Genomic DNA, 13,730 nt, shown 5'->3' with positions numbered 1-13,730 from the left:
AGGAGATAGAGTAAGCAGTTTGAGCTAAATAGATGATCCAGATAGCCAGAAACCAGGAAGAACAGTCGTGTCCTACTCTTTTACGACCCTATGGACGGTAGCCCGCCAGGCTTCTCTGTCCATGAGATTCTCCAGGCAAGAATACTGGAGTGGGTTGCCATTTTCTTCTCCAGGAGATCTTCTGGACCTAGGGATTGAACCAGAGTCTCTTGTTTCCTTCATTGGCAGGAGGGTTTTTTACCTCTAGTGCCAGCTGAGATACTTCTTGTTGTTGTTCTATTTTTAAAAACTGAATTTAAAATTTTATTTTGAGGTAATTGTAGATTCATATATAATCATGAAAAACAGCACATGGAGATACTGTGTATCTTTTACTGTTTCCCCTTACAGTAACAGTTTGCAAAACTGCAAAAGTAGGTAGTCAGGAAACACCTGGAGTAACAGGCAAATTTGGCCTTGGAATACGGAATGAAGCAGGGCAAAGGCTAATAGAGTTTTGCCAAGAGAACGGACTGGTCATAGCAAACACCCTCTTCCAACAACACAAGAGAAGACTCTACACATGCATCACCAGATGGTCAACACCAAAATCAGATTGATTATATTCTTTGCAACCAAAGATGGAGAAGCTCTATATAGTCAACAAAAACAAGACCGGGAGCTGACTGTGGCTCAGATCATGAACTCCTTATTGCCAAATTCAGACTTAAATTGAAGAAAGTAGGGAAAACCACTAGACCATTCAGGTATGACCTAAATCAAATCCCTTATGATTATACAGTAGAAGTGAGAAATAGATTTAAGGGACTAGATCTGATAGATAGAGTGCCTGATGAACTATGGACGGAGATTCGTGACATTGTACAGGAGACAGGGATCAAGACCATCCCCATGGAAAAGAAATGCAAAAAAGCAAAATGGCTGTCTGGGGAGGCCTTACAAATAGCTGTGAAAAGAAGAGAAGTGAAAAGGAAAGGAGAAAAGGAAAGATACAAGCATCTGAATGCAGAGTTCCAAAGAATAGCAAGAAGAGATAAGAAAGCCTTCCTCAGTGATCAATGCAAAGAAATAGAGGAAAACAACAGACTGGGAAAGACTAGAGATCTCTTCCAGAAAATTAGAGATACCAAGGGAACATTTCATGCAAAGATGGGCTCAATAAAGGACAGAAATGGTATGGACCTAACAGAAGCAGAAGATATTAAGAGGTGGCAAGAATACACAGAAGAACTGTACAAAAAAGATCTTAATGACCAAGATAATCATGATGGTATGATCACTGACCTAGAGCCAGACATCCTGGAATGTGAAGTCAAGTGGGCCTTAGAAAGCATCACTATGAACAAAGCTAGTGGAGGTGATGGAATTCCAGCTGAGCTATTTCAAATCCTGAAAGATGATGCTGTGAAAGTGCTGCACTCAATATGCCAGCAAATTTGGAAAACTCAGCAGTGGCCACAGGACTGGAAAAGGTCAGTTTTCATTCCAATCCCACCGAAAGGCAATGCCAAAGAATGCTCAAACTACTGCACAATTGCACTCATCTCACATGCTAGTAAAGTAATGCTCAAAATTCTCCAAGCCAGGCTTAAGCAATACGTGAACGATGAACTTCCAGATGTTCAAGCTGGTTTTAGAAAAGGCAGAGGAACCAGAGATGAAATTGCCAACATCCACTGGATCATGGAAAAAGCAAGAGAGTTCCAGAAAAACATCTATTTCTGCTTTATTGACTATGCCAAAGCCTTTGACTGTGTGGATCACAATAAACTGTGGAAAATCCTGAAAGAGATGGGAATACCAGACCACCTGACCTGCCTCTTGAGAAACCTGTCAGGAAGCAATAGTTAGAACTGGACGTGGAACAATAGACTGGTTCCAAATTAGAAAAGGAGTCCTTCAAGGCTGTATATTGTCACCCTGCTTATTTAACTTCTATGCAGAGTACATCATGAGAAACGCTGGGCTGGAAGAAGCACAAGCTGGAATCAAGATTGCCGGGAGAAATATCAATAACCTCAGACATACAGATGACACCACCCTTATGGCAGAAAGTGAAGAGGAACTAAAAAGCATCTTGATGAAAGTGAAAGAGGAGAGTGAAAAAGTTGGCTTAAAGCTTAACATTCAGAAAACTAAGATCATGGCATCCGGTCCCATCACTTCATGGCAAATAGATGGGGAAACAGTGGAAACAGTGTCAGACTTTATTTTTTTGGGGGCTCCAAAATCACTGCAGATGGTGATTGCAGCCATGAAGTTAAAAGACGCTTACTCCTTGGAAGGAAAGTTATGACCAGCCTAGATAGCATATTCAAAAGCAGAGACGTTAGTTTGCCAGCAAAGGTCCATCTAGTCAAGGCTATGGTTTTTCCAGTGGTCATGTATGGATGTGAGAGTTGGACTGTGAAGAAAGCTGAGCACCGAAGAATTGATGCTTTTGAAGTGTGGTGTTGGAGAAGACTCTTTAGAGTCCCTTGGGCTGCAAGGAGATCCAACTAGTCCATTCTAAAGAAGATCAGTCCTGGGTGTTCATTGGAAGGAATGATGCTAAAGCTGAAACTCCAATACTTTGGCCACCTCATATGAAGAGTTGACTCATTGGAAAAGACTCTGATACTGAGAGGGATTGAGGGCGGGAGGAGAAGGGGGCGACAGAGGATGAGATGGCTGGATGGCATCACTGACTGGATGGACGTGAGTTTGAGTGAATTCCGGGAGTTGGTGATGGACAGGGAGGCCTGATGTGCTGTGGTTCGTGGGGTCCCAAAGAGTCGGACATGACTGAGGGACTGAACTGAACTGAACTGAGTACAGTATCACAACCAGGATTGACAGATACAGTCAAGACAGCATTTCCATGATTTCCAAAGTCCTTCCTGTTTCTCTTTTGTAGCCATACCCACTTCATTCCAGTCCCCACTAGTTTTTAACCCTTAGCAACTATTAATCTGTTTTCCATTTTTAGAATCTTGTCATTTCAAGAATTTTATGTAAATGGAGGTATAGATATACAGAATTTTGAGAATGGCTTTTTAGAATTTAGCATAATTTTCTGGAGATCTTTCTAAGTTGTGTGTATCAGTAGTTTGTACCTTTTTGCTGCTATGGTATGGATGTACCAATTTGTTTAAATGTTCGTTCATTGAAGAACATCTCAGTTGCCTCAAGTTTTCATTTATTACAAGTAAAATTGTAGAAACTTGTGTACAGAATCTCATGAACAGAGGAGCTTGGTGGGCTACAGTCCATAGCATTGCAAAGAGTTGGATGTGACTGAAGGTACTGAACACACACACATCGTGTTTAGTAAGAAGCTTAACCCCCTTCCCTAGGAATGTCCATTTGCTTCTGCACCATTTGTTTAAAAGCCTGTACTTTCTCCGGTATTATTTTTGCACCTTTATGAAAATTCAATTGAATGTATTTGTGTGGGTCAATTTCTGGATTTTCCTCATCTGTTCCATTGTTTTATGTGTCCATACATCCTCTAGTACCATGCAGTCCTGATTACTGAAGCTGTACAATGCACCTTGAAATTGGGTAGGCCAGTTCCTCCCACTTTATTCTTTTTATAAATTATTTTAGCTATTCTGTTTCCTTTGCCATTTCATATAGATTTTAGAGTAATATTGTCTATATTACAGAAAATGTTGGCTATTAAGCATAATATTAGCTATGTATATTCTTTTCCCTATAGATTGTTATATAATATTGAGTATAATTCCCTGTGCTCTACAGTAGGTCCTTGTTGGTTATCTATTTCATACATAGTAGTATATATATATGTTAATCCCAACCTTCTAATTTATCTCTCCTCCTTCCCCCTTTCCTCTTTGGTAACCGTAACTTTGTTTTCTGTGTCTGGGGGTGTCTTTCTGTTTTGGAAATAAGTTCATTTGTTGTTGTGTATAGTTTGTCACAATTTTTTTTTTTTTTACAGCTGCTAGTTCAGCTTACGACATTGCATATATGCTCTTTCCTTGAGACTACAAATATTTCAGTATACAATAAAAGTACTTTATGTGAAATCACTAAGTCATTGAGAATTTTAAGGTGTATCCTCATGGATCAAAATGTAATAAAATTAATGTTTTTTTGCTGCTTCATTGAGACCATTTTAGAGGGAATTGAGGTGATGGTTTTTCCAGTAGTCATGTATGGATGTGAGAGTTGGACTGTGAAGAAAGCTGAGCACTGAAGAATTGATGCTTTTGAACTGTGGTGTTGAAGAAGACTCTTGAGAGTCCCTTGGACTGCAAGGAGATCCAACCAGTCCACTCTGAAGGAGGTCAGTCCTGGGTGTTCATTGGAAGGACTGAAGTTGAAGCTGAAACTCCAATACTTTGGCCACCTGATTGGGATTAATATATATATATATACTACTATGTATGAAATAGATAACCAACAAGGACTGTATAGCACAGGGAATTACACTCAATATTATATAACAATCTATAGGTGATGCAAAGAGCTTCATTTGAAAAGACCCTGATGCTGGGAAAGATTGAAGGTGGGAGGAGAAGGGGATAACAGAGGATGAGATGGTTGGATGGCATCACCGACTCGATGGACTTGAGTCTGAGTGAACTCCGGGAGTTGGTGACGGACAGGGAGGCCTGGTGTGCTGCGATTCATGGGGTCACAAAGAGTCGGATACGACTGAGCAACTGAACTGAACTGCTTCCAATATTTCTAATATTAGAAAGTATATTTCCTAATATTTCAATTTAAGTGAATTCATAATCACATTTAACCTTCAAATCTGGAATGTTCCTTTTTCAGTGCTGAGAATCCATTTCAGTTCAGTCGCTCAGGTGTGTCCAACACTTTGCGACCCTATGAATCACAGCATGTCAGGCCTCCCTGTCCATCACCAACTCCCAGACTTTACCCAAACTCACGTCCATCGAGTCAGTGATGCCATCCAGCCATCTCATCCTCTGTCGTCCCCTTCTCCTCCCACCTTCAATCTTTCCCAGCATAGGGTCTTTTCCATGAGTCAACTCTTTGCATGAGGTGGCCAAAGTATTGGAGTTTCAGCTTCAACTTCAGTCCTTCCAATGAACACCCAGGACTGATCTCCTTTAGGATGGACTGGTTGGATCTCCTTGCAGCCCAAGGGACTCTCAAGAGTCTTCTCCAACACCACAGTTCAAAAGCATCAATTCTTTGGCACTCAGCTTTCTTCACAGTCCAACTCTCACATCCATACGTGACTACTGGAAAAACCATAGTCTTGACTAGATGGACCTTTGTTGGCAAAGTAATGTCTCTGGTTTTGAATATGCTGTCTAGGTTGGTCATAACTTTCCTTCCAGGGAGTAAGCGTCTTTTAATTTCATGGCTCCAATCACCATCTGCAGTGATTTTGGAGTCCCAAAGATAAAGTCTGACACTGTTTCCACTGTTAGCCCATCTATCCCATGAAGTGATGGGACCAGATGCTATGATCTTAGTTTTCTGAATGTTGAGGTTTAAGCCAACTTTGTCACTCTCCTCTTTCACTTTCACAAGAGGTTCTTTAGTTCCTCTTCACTTTCTGCTATAAGGGTGGTGTCATCTGCATATCTGAGGTTATTGATATTTCTCCCGGCAATCTTGATCCCAACTTGTGCTTCTTCCAGTCCAGCGTTTCTCATGATGCACTCTGCATAGAAGTTAAATAAGCAGGGTGACAATATACAACCTTGACGTAATCCTTTTCGTATTTGGAGCCAGTCTGTTGTTCCATGTCCCGTTCTAACTGTTGCTTCCTGACCTGCGTATAGGTTTCTCAAGAGGCAGGTCAGGTGGTCTGGTATTCCCATCTCTTGAAGAATTTTCCACAGTTTATTGTGATCCACACAGTCAAAGGCTTTGGCATAGTCAATAAAGCAGAAATAGATGTTTTTCTGGAACTCTCTTGCTTTTTCCATGATCCAGCAGATGTTGGCAATTTGATCTCTGGTTCCTTTGACTTTTCTAAAACCAGCTTGAACATCTGGAAGTTCATCGTTCACGTATTGCTAAAGCCTGGCTTGGAGAATTTTGAGCATTGCTTTGCTAGCGTGTGAGATGAGTGCAATTGTGCGGTAGTTTGAGCATTCTTTGGCATTGCCTTTCTTTGGGATTGGAATGAAAACTGACCTTTTCCAGTCCTGTGGCCACTGCTGAGTTTTCCAAATTTGAAGATCCATTTACTTATTCATAAATTATTAAGTGCAAAATATATGTCTCCCTTACAAGTGGTACTAATTTTTAAAAAATTGTTGACATGTAACATATATAGTTGAAAGACACTTACTCCTTGGAAGGAAAGTTATGACCAACCTAGACAGCATATTAAAAAGCAGAGACATTAGTTTGCCAGGAAAAATCTGTCTAGTCAAGGCTTTGGTTTTTCCAGTAGTCATGTATGGATGTGAGAGTTGGACTGTGAAGAAAGCTGAGTGCCAAAGAATTGATGCTTTTGAACTGTGGTGTTGGAAAAGACTTGAGAGTCCCTTGGACTGCAAGGAGATCCAACCAGTCCATCCTAAAGGAGATCAGTCCTGGGTGTTCATTGGAAGGACTGATGCTGAGGCTGAAACTCCAATATTTTGGCCACCTCATGCAAAGAGTTGATTCATTGGAAAAGACCCTCATATTGGGAGGGATTGGGGGCAGGAGGAGAAGGGGACGACAGAGGATGAGATGGCTGGATGGCATCACCAGCTCGATGCACATGAGTTTGGGTGAACTCATGGAGTTGGTGATAGACAGGGAGGCCTGGCGTGCTGTGATTCATTGGGTCACAAAGAGTTGGACACAACTGAGTGACTGAACCGAACATATATAGGCACAAATTATAAATGAACAGCTCACTGAACAAGTGAATACAGTGAACAAATCTGTTTAACCACCATCAAGATTAGAAAGGAAGAGATAGAATACTATCAACACCTGGAAAGCATCCTGCTTAGGCTCTCCTCCAATCAATCCCCTGCCCTCCTGTCCAAAAGTAATAATTCTCCTGACTTTTAAATCCATAGATTAATTTTACTATTTTTCTTTTACTTTATACAAGTATAATCATATCCACTATGTCATATTTATTTTGCTCAACAGCGTATATGCAAGTTTCATCCATGTCTGCTCATTTTCATTATTGCATGCAGGCTGAGTGCTAAGTCCCTTCAGTCGTGTTCGACTCTTCGTGACCCCATGAACTGTAGCCCACCAGTCTCCTCTGTCCATGGGATTTCCCAGGCAAGAATACTGGTGTAGGTTGCCATTTCCTTCTCCAGGGAATCTTCCTGATCCTGCATCCAATCCAAGTCTCCTGCATTGGCAGGCAGATTCTTTACTGCTGAGCCATCTGGGAAGCCATTATATGAATATATTATATTTATTTTACTTTAAAGAGCATTTAGTTTGTTTCCATTTTTAGAATTAAGATATAGTTCACACAAAATGTGCAAATCTTGTGTATAGTTTGATGAAATGTGAATAATATACAATGTAAACAATACCCCAATTAAGATATAGTTCCACTCATCCCAGTAATTTCCCTTCTGATCCTACCAATTACTGCCAGCCCACAGGCAACCACTGTTTTGATTTTGATCATCATAGGTTACTTTTGCCCGTTGTAAGACTTCATATAAATTGAATCATGCAAACATACTTTCTTTTGTTTTGTTTCACTTAGCATTAAGTTTTTGAGCTTCATACCTGATGTACATCAATCATTTCATCATTGAGTAGTATTGTACTGCATGAAATATACTACAATTTGTTTATGCATTTATTTATTTATTTTAGCCACTCTCTGTAGCATACAGGATCTTAGTTCCCTGACCAGGGTTCATACTCACATCCCTGTATTGGGAGTGAACCACCAGGGAAGTCCAGTATTTATACATTCATTGTTGATGTGCATTTGAATGAATAACATTACTATGAGTATTCTTGCATAGGTTTCTTCTGGATATGTATGTTTTTGTTTCTCTTAAGTGTAATTTTTGGATCATAGAGTAGATGTTTGTTTAACTTTATAAGAAACTGTGGAACTTTTTTCCCAAAGTCACTGAAGCATTTTGTACTCCTGCTGATGCTAGTTGATAGTTCTAGGTGCTCCACATCCTCACCCTTCTTAGTCTTTTAAATTGTAGCCATCCTGTTGAATGTATAGTAGTACACTTAATATGGTTTTAATTAGCAGTTCTCTGATTATTAATTTCACAAGTTTATTTGCCATTTGGGTATCTTCCTTTATGAAATGTGTATTGAAGTCTCTCGTTCAATTTTCTATTGGGATGATTCATTTCCTTTTTGATTGGTAGGAATTCAGTATATAGCCTAGAGGCACATCCTTTTTGGGTCAGACATGTTGCAAATATTGTCTCCTACTCTTTAGCTTGCCTTATTACTCTTAGTAGTCTCATTTTAATAACAGCTTTCTTGAGATGTAATTCACATGCCATATAATTCACCAATTTCAAGTGTACAGTTCTGTGGTTTTTGTTATATTATGCTATTACTTTTTAAAAATTATGCTAAGATACATATAACAATTTGCCATTTTAACCATTTTTTAGGGTAAAAATCAGTGGTAATAATTATGTTCATGATGTTCTTTAACCATCCATTTCCAATTTTTTTTTAATCATCCCAAACAGAAAATTCTAACTCTTAACAGTATCTTTAAAGAACAGAAAGTTAAAATTTTGTAACTCATTTTTTTCAGTCTTCTCTTTTGCTGTTAATACTTTTTGTGTCCATTACAAATGTTTTCTCATGTCAAGATCAGAAATAATAATTATAGCAACAGTAATAATGTATTTGTAGATTAGATAACAGTTCATAATACGCTTCCATCGGTCTATAAACTCTGTGGCAGGAGCACTGTGTTCTGTGTGAATGGTGCCCCCTGGAGTTGTGTCATGCCAGGCCATGCCATGGACCATGTCTGTTTTGTTCACAGTACTGTCCTCAACTCTTGCAGAGAGCAACTGGTAGTGTCTCAACAGATATGTGTTGAATATTTTGTTGCATGAATAATGCAATGAATTTGTTGCATGGGTGAAAATCTTACAGTCTTTAGTAGAGGTGCATGGAAGGAAACTTTTCTTTGTTTAAAAAAAGAGGAGGAGGGAATTAGGACAACTTGTAAAGGTAGTAAGTGAAGTGAAGTTGCTCAGTCGTGTCTGACTCTTTGTGACCCCATGGACTGTAGCCTACCAGGCTTCTCCGTCCATGGGATTTTCCAGGCAAGAATGCTGGAGTGAGTTGCCATTTCCTTCTCCAGGAGATCCTCCCGACCCAGGGATTGAACCCAGGTCTGTAATGGTAGTAAATAATAATAAAAAAGATCACAGAGAGTTGATAAGCATTTATAACCTTGGAAAGACCTGTCTGTAGAGGAGCTAATATAGGTCAAACCCTTTATGTACTGTCATTCTTTTTTCCCCAAAATATTTCTAAAGGATGAGTTGAGAAACTTGTTAAAAATGGCCTTATTTCAATACTAAGCAAATGAGAGAATCACAGTTACCTACAGTTGCAAAGTCTTCAAGGACTCAGTTTTGAAGGAAGAAAGGGACGAAGGGAGAGAGGAGAGGAAGGGGGGTAGAGTGGGTGAAAGAGGAGAAGGGAGAGACAGGCACATGTAGGAACAATGAATGGATGCTCTCCCAGGGTTCTTTTTTATGTCTTGAAAGCTATGAAATGAAGAGTATCATTGCTATTTATAAAATGGGGATAATGATAATTACTTCTCAGGGTTGTCATGAATCTTAAACGTGATCAGCTGGCAGAATTCCTCGTACATAGTTGGCACAGTGTTTCTTATGGTGTGAATTTCAATAATTGTCATTAAAGCTGGTGAACTTGCTGTGCATATATAGAGAAAGTTTGGTGTGTATTAAGATGCTAGGCAGAAATATAGCAGTTAATACAGTTGTAGGTATCTTGTACGTTTTAATTTCCCAGCAGGTATCTCCTCCTCTTACTTCTGGTGATAAGGGTGGCTTCAGCCTTGAGTGGGCCATGAGTTCTTTCCCAGGGTTTTAAGTGGATCTGGCAAAGAAGAGACCCTTTTTCTCTGTTGTGAGGTTGTGGAGATGTGACCTAGAGCTGGGGACAATGGAGCTAATGCTCACTGAAGCAAATGTGGAGATGCATCCAAATTCACTTTTCCCTTCCCTCCATTGTTTATATGATTTAATATGATGCTTTTTTTGGCTTAAGCTAATTCAAGTTTTTGTCTCTTGAAACCAAGAGAGTCTGGACAAATATGCAAATAACTTTGGAGGGCATTCCCTGGCAGGCCTGTGGTTAGGAGTCTGTGCTTCTACTGCAGGCAGTATGGGTTCTACCCCTGATCAGGGAACTAATATCTCGCATGTAGTGAGGCCAACAAACAAACAACAACAACAAGAACAAAAACCAACTTTGAGAGCCTACATTGATTTAAATTCTCTTTCAAGGGTCCCTAATTTTGGAAGCAACTGTTATTTGTTATTTATAGCCTTTACCTTATGTGTGTGTGGTTTATTTTGATTTGAAAAGCCAGTTTAGAAATATCATAAGATTCTTATTTGCACAAATTAAGATGGGATATATAAATACACATAGTTTTTAAGATATTATTTTGTGGCTTTTTGTAATGCAGTATGTTGCATTTTTATTCAATGTCTTCTGTAGAGTAACAGCATGATTCAATGTAATCTCATAAGGTATAGCCTTTAAATGTATTTAAATGAGCACAGAGTTTTCAGCTGAATTTCAATTGGCTTTCCCTCAAGGAAATATGATAGTTGTAGGAATTTCTCATGACACAGCACAGTGACTTGAGAGGTAATTTAGAAGAGTTTTTATTTTACACTAATGAGTTGAATAGCAAAGAATAGCAAGAAGAGATAAGAAAGCCTTCCTCAGTGATCAATGCAAAGAAATGGAGGAAAACAACAGAATGGGAAAGACTAGAGATCTCTTCAAGAAAATTAGAGATACCAAGGGAACATTTCATGCAAAGATGGGCTCAATAAAGAACAGAAATGGTATGGACCTAACAGAAGCAGAAGATATTAAGAAGAGGTGGCAAGAATACACAGAGGAACTGTACAAAAAAGATCTTCATGACCAAGATAATCACGATGGTGTGATCACTGACCTAGAGCCAGATATCCTGGAATGTGAAGTCAAGTGGGCCTTAGAAAGCATCACTACGAACAAAGCTAGTGGAGGTGATGGAATTCCATTTGAGCTATTTCAAATCCTGAAAGATGATGCTGTGAAAGTGCTGCACTCAATATGCCAGCAAATTTGGAAAACTTAGCAGTGGCCACAGGTCTGGAAAAGGTCAGTTTTCATTTCAATCCCAAAGAAAGGCAATGCCAAAGAATGCTCAAACTACCGCACAATTGCACTCATCTCACATGCTAGTAAAGTAATGCTCAAAATTCTCCAAGCCAGGCTTAAGCAATACGTGAACTGTGAACTTCCAGATGTTCAAGCTGGTTTTAGAAAAGGCAGAGGAACCAGAGATGAAATTGCCAACATCCACTGGATCATGGAAAAAGCAAGAGAGTTCCAGAACATCTATTTCTGCTTTATTGACTATGCCAAAGCCTTTGACTGTGTGGATCACAATAAACTGTGGAAAATCCTGAAAGAGATGGGAATACCAGACCACCTGACCTGCCTCTTGAGAAGCCTATATGCAGGTCAGGAAGCAACAGTTAGAATTGGACATGGAACAACAGACTGGTTCCAAATAGGAAAAGGAGTACATCAAGGTTGTATATTGTCACCCTGCTTATTTAACTTCTATGCAGAGTGCATCATGAGAAACCTGGACTGGAAGAAGCACAAGTTGGAATCAAGATTGCCGGGAGAAATATCAATAACCTCAGATATGCAGATGACACCACCTTTATGGCAGAAAGTGAAGAGGAACTAAAGAGCCTTTTGATGAAAGTGAAAGAGGAGAGTGAAAAAGTTGGCTTAAAGCTCAAGATTCAGAAAACTAAGATCATGGCATCTGGTCCCATCACTTCATGGCAAATAGATGAGGAAATAATGGAAACAGTGAGAGATACTATTTTGGGGGGCTCCAAAATGACTGCAGATGGTGACTGCAGCAATGAAATTAAAAGACACTTGCTCCTTGGAAGAAAAGTTATGACCAACCTAGATAGCATATTGAAAAGCAGAGACATTACTTTGCCAACAAAGGTCCATCTAGTCAAGGCTATGGTTTTTCCAGTGGTCATGTATGGATGTGAGAGTTGGACTGTGAAGAAAGCTGAGCACCGAAGAATTGATGCTTTTGAAGTGTGGTGTTGAAGAAGACTCTTGAGAGTCCCTTGGACTGCAAGGAGATCCAACCAGTCCATTCTGAAGGAGATCAGCCCTGGGATTTCTTTGGAAAGAATGATGCTGAAGCTGAAACTCCAGTACTTTGGCCACCTCATGTGAAGAGTTGACTCATTGGAAAAGACTCTGATGCTGGGAGGGATTGGGGGCAGGAGGAGAAGGGGACGACAGAGAATGCTGGATGGCATCACCGACTCGATGGACGTGAGTCTGAGTGAACTCCGGGAGTTGGTGATGGACAGGGAGGCCTGGCGTGCTGTGATTCATGGGGTTGCAAAGAGTTGGACACGACTGAGCGACTGAACTGAACTGAACTAAATGAGTTGAAAGAGAAAAATGGCAAACTTTCTGGATCCAAACAATCCAAACCCCAGACATCCTAGGAGAGGCAAAGATTTGAGAGCCTGTCACATTGATTTTGAAAGCTAAAGCAGCAATATAGTTTCCACCTGGACAGAAATTTTATTATTCATCTCAAATAAGAAGTAATATTAATTATATTATGAACTTTTATTGACGTATGATTTCATACCATAAAATCTACCTACTTTTAGAGTAGAAATAAATGATTTTTAGGAAATTCACATAGCTGTGCAACCATCAACATAATCCATCTTTAAAACATTCCTGTCATCCTACAAAGTTATCTTATGTTAACTTGTAATCACTCCGTTTTCTTAACTCCCAGCTTAAGACAACTGTTAGTCTATCTTGTGTCTCTATAAATGTACATTTCTGGACAGTTCAAATAAATGGGACAATACAGTACATATTTTTTGTGTGTCTGATTTCTTTCATTGACATAAGATTTTTGAAATTCATCCAGTATTGTAGCATGCACTTCGTTTCTTTGTATCGTTAAATAGTAACCATTATACAAAAATGTCACATTTGGTTTATCCATTTACAAATTGATAGAGCCTTGGATCTCTTTCAGGTTTTTTTTTTTCTTTCTTTCCAACTGTGAATAATACTGCTGTGAGTATTCATCTACAAGTTTTTGTTTGGATATATTTTAAATTCTCTTGGGTAGATTCCTAGAAGTGGAACTGTAGAGTTCTGTGGTAAAGTTATGTTTAACACTGTAAGTACATAACTGCCAAACTGTTTTCCCAAGAAGGTGTACCATTTTACATTCCCATCAGTGTTGTATGAGGAGTCCTATTTTTCTATATCCTTGTCAACATTTGTTATTGTCTCTCTTTCTGATTATTGCCAATTAGTGAGTGTGTGTAGTAATATCTCATAATTTTGACTTGCATTTTCTTAATGAATAATGATGCTTAGAACCTTTTATATGTCTATTTTTAATGTCTATATTTTTTATATGTTACATATATTTTTATATGTCTGTAATCCCATAACAAATAAATTCAAGGGATTATATC

The sequence above is a fragment of the Bos javanicus genome, chromosome 2, assembly GCF_032452875.1.
Source record: "Bos javanicus breed banteng chromosome 2, ARS-OSU_banteng_1.0, whole genome shotgun sequence".
Lineage (NCBI taxonomy): Eukaryota > Metazoa > Chordata > Mammalia > Artiodactyla > Bovidae > Bos > Bos javanicus.
Note: the sequence above shows the minus strand (reverse complement) of the source record.